Source organism: Lactuca virosa, chromosome 8 (genome assembly GCF_052849685.1).
Source record: "Lactuca virosa cultivar CGN04683 chromosome 8, Lactuca_virosa_CGN04683_v6, whole genome shotgun sequence".
In the NCBI taxonomy this organism is placed as follows: Eukaryota; Viridiplantae; Streptophyta; class Magnoliopsida; order Asterales; family Asteraceae; genus Lactuca; species Lactuca virosa.
In genome coordinates this window covers 36,171,155-36,175,598 of record NC_136433.1, presented here as the reverse complement: position 1 = coordinate 36,175,598, position 4,444 = coordinate 36,171,155, and positions in this window count along the sequence as shown.

Below are 4,444 nucleotides of genomic sequence, written 5' to 3'. Positions count from 1 at the left end.
AGTCATAGTGGCTAGCATGATGCATGACACCTTTGTCGCGTCCTTCTCATGAGCCCTATACTTAGCCGGTTCCTCAGCAATATCAATTTCTACATTAATCTCCTTTAGCTATTTGTCGAGGACATATTCCTTTTTCCTCGTATCGAATGGCCATGCGAATGTTTCGAATCCAGTCTTTGAAATTCGACCCATCGAAAATGACCCTCCCACACAAGTTCATGAGGGATAAAGAGCCAGAAGCATTTGAGTTTGAAGCGTTGTTTGAAGTAGACATCTGAAAAAGAAGAACAAGTTTTATTAGATAGAAATTCCTTAATATAACACCCAAATGAAATATTAAGGTTAGGACCCAAACACAATAATTCACAATTCAGAAAAGGGATGTCGTAATTCAATTGCAAATTATTTCAAGGGAGGTAAATGACGATTTACCAATTTCACCACCAAAAACAAAATTAAGTTTTATGAAATTCCTAGTTCTTTGAGATTCATTGAAATTTTCAATGGCATGTTTAAATCTCGATTATGCCCTTCAAGTTTGTGACTGGGATACCGAGGATCACAAACAAGGTATGAATAACCATGCAAACGTGCGTGGTACTCTCGATGTCATTTATCATCTAATCAACATGCCGGTTAGCCACACACGCTCCATTGATCTATGATAATTCTCGACCTACCCTTCGCCACCCTTGTTAGTCCAAATTAGTGTGTCGGTTAGCCACACACGCTCCACTAACGACTTGGCAAGGTGCAAAGTGCAATTTCATGGAATAGCACCATTTTCCCATTTTTCCTAAAGTAACTAAGATTGGGAATTTATGATAAACATTTAGTTACTTTTATAATTATCATTATACTTATTAATGAGAACTAATGTCATATCCTACCCGTTCAGCTAAAAACCCTCCACTAGTCAAGGAAGCGGTGGATGAAAGTGGACACCCATTCAATCGCCATTTTATAGATAATTTCCTTATACCCTCCATATAGACCAACTTCGTGAATGAGGCCTACTAACGGTAAGACTGAATCGTCTTATATGTATGTATATATATATATATATATATATAAGTATTAAGTTATTAATATTATAACAGTATAAGGGTTGAATTTTAAACTTTTAAAACTCTAGGGTTTAGAATTTAAATATTTCAAAATCAAAACTTTTTAATCAAATTTTAAATTGCAAAACTTGAGGGAAAATTTTGAAACTTTTCAAAACTCTTAGATCAAATTTGAAGACAATTAAATTAATCTTATAATTTATCTTTATCACAAAATTTAACCTAATCTAATATCATATGACAAGATAATTCAAATCAAATTCTACAAATAATTAATTTATCATATAGTCAAGTAATTATCTTAAAATTGACAATTATCTTTCAATTGGATGAGGATAATCATTACCTTATCTGAAAAAGCAAATTTTATCAGTCAAAATAGTTTATGGTAATGATCCTAATCCAAATTTGGTCAAAATCCCGAAAAATCTGCCAACAGACGAGCCAACTCGTTGAGTCAGGCAATGGACTCGTCGAGTTGCCCCAATTCGTCGAGTCCCATTATGGACTCGTCGAGTTCATCAAGCAGAGACCAGATTTCGATTTGCTTCAGCTTTGAACAGTTAACCAATGCATCGGTATAATAGAAAACACCCTAAGCTCTTATACCACTGATGGTTTTTGAGCACTATAACAATCCTATGGTGCACATACAACCCTAATGCTTTGGATCTAGGTTTTCTCAAGTTATACATGCAATTTCAATTATCCAAGGCATGAACCCTAACTAGCATACAATTTTGAGATTTACAACATATAACAAGTTAGATGAATACCTATTTGTTGTAGCTTGTAGATCTTGACCTTTTAAGAGCTTTAGTACCTCAAATGTGATACCTCTAATAAGTCACAAACACCAAGAACAGTGGAGGATTATGAGAGAGAGAGAGGCTAGGAGGCACCAAAAATCGGCTAGGGTTTCTTTTTTGAAGCATTGGCCGATTTTGGGAGTGCTAGGGTGACTATTTTTAGTGTAGGATCCTTAGGGTTTTAACTTGGAAACCCTAATTCACATGCTCAAGCCTTAAGAATTCCAATAACCCATATGATAGGCCCTTTGGACAATATCTTCATGGACCTTCACATAGATTTCGTCCATCCCTAATTAATATGGATCATTAGCCCAAAACTATAAGTACTACTCATTTACTTAATCAGTCCCCGTTAATTTAATCAGTCTCTTTTGATCACCAAATTAATTCATGATGAATACAAATTAAATAATATGATTTCTCAATTAATATATTATTCTTATAATATATTAATAAATCACAAATAACCTCTTTCTCAAATATCCATCCTATCAAATTGCTATGGTGAAGGCAACCCAAAAGGACCATGCTACTATCGGGTCAAGTACATACCAATTATAGTTATGGGCTTAGATACCTAATCCAATAGGTCTATCATAAAAGAAAAACATTGTCAATAAGAGAGTACTAATACAAACCTCTTCAAAGCTTTCTTTCATTCTTTCTTTTGAATCCCGTCCTGGTTGTGTTGTCACGATGCCGGAAAGTCGGAACAAACAACCAAAAATAAAGCAGGAGTATCAGTACTATAATATGGCTATTTTCAATGATGAGTATGAGGAGGGTATAAACGTCTTTTGAACGATCAAAATAACAAACCTGTAAAAGTTTTCAGACCCTCCAAGCTCATGATAGATGTTTGGATTCTGGATAGAGAAACAGGAAATAACAACAAACTTTACAATTCTTTACATATACTGGCTCTAATTTTTCCCATGTTGCTATATGAAAATGAAATGTTAAATGTTGGTAATTTTATAAAGAATCAAACCACAATGCTCTATATGCTATACCTGGTATTTCTAAAAATACAATGCTATATGTTGGGGAATCCTTCAGCCGCCATCGTCGGGGAATCCATCAACTGCCACCATGAGAGAAGGTCGTCGTTATTAGTCCAGTCGAACTCCACCGTCTGCGCGCCGCTTCGCCGATGAGCGCCACCACCAACCCTGCTGCTGGAGACGCCAGGGACAGCCGATTGAACCACCGAGAATGAGTGTTGAAGCCGTGATTCGTCGCTGTGCTGGGTCGCGAGCTACCAAGCAACTGCCGGTAAGCGCATCTGCCACCTCACCCTCTCCTCTCCTTCGCTATTCTCGGTGAGACGATGTCGTGCACGTCGGTTGCAGTCGTCGGCAACCCTATGGTTGTCGTTTTTCTTGTTTCAGCGTCCTTAGCTACCTAGTCGGTGGTTGGGAGCTGTGGTCTTGCGTCATGAACAGATGGGGTTGGGTGAACAATATTTTGGCCAGAAAGCAACCACCACCACCGTGAGGTTGTGGCTGCAATTTCTTTTGCCCCCACCAGCCACCATGGGAAGGTGGCTGTGTGCGTGATTTGGTGTGTGTGAGCCTAGTTCATGAGTTTAATGTTGTATGGATATTCTTGGACAGGAAAAAACGAAAAGAACTCGTCACCGCCACCTGCTGCCGACGTTCTGCCACCTGCTTCCGCCACTGCTAGCCACCATCTCGAGTGGTTGTGGGCTTTCGGGTGCGTTTGGATCGACGTTTGGAGTGATTTTGGTGTTGCTTTGGCCCAAGATCATAACCACCACCACCGTGAGGTGGTGGCTGCCGTTGTGAACCACCGCCAACCACCATTGTCCGAGGTGGTAGTGGGTGGTACCCGACTTGATTAGGATTTAATTAATGTAAACACTTAACTATTGGATTAATTGGTCTTGTGATTGGTTGGAAAACCCTAATTTTGGGAATATGTATTTTGGATTTATCGGGACCCACGTAGGACCACTGGTTTGGAATTTCGAACTATGCCCGACTTAGTTTGTTCTAGTGGAGTAATGGACTTAATGGATTAAGTCATTAATGGGTTAAGTAGGAACAGTTAACCCTAATTGTCATTTTATGTGAAAAACCTTAATTAGGTTTGGGTTCTTATTGGGCCATTTATTGGACTAAGCTGATGTGGGCCTTTGTGGGCCAATTGGGAACATATTTATGGACTGAGGAAATTATTGGGCTTTAGGATAAGACCCATTAGAGAGGCTTGAGCCCAATTTGGAAAATTGGGCCACAAGTGGGCCATAATTGGCCTTGATGATTATGAGATATTGAACAATCAGAATGCCAATTGTTTGGACTAGAATAATTAGTTGGGCCTTAAAATAAGTCCATGTAGAGTTTTGGGCCCAATTTGGAAAATTGGGCCATAAGTGGGCCTTGGTTGATTATTGGGCTTTTGGGCCTTCAGAGTGTGAGTTTGGGCCTTGGTTTTGAACCAAGCTAGGTTAGGGGTAAAATGGTCCATTTACCCTAAGTGTAGACTTATGGTTATGTATTAGAACCCAATTATTAATTGGGTGTCGTTTTGATGATTGAC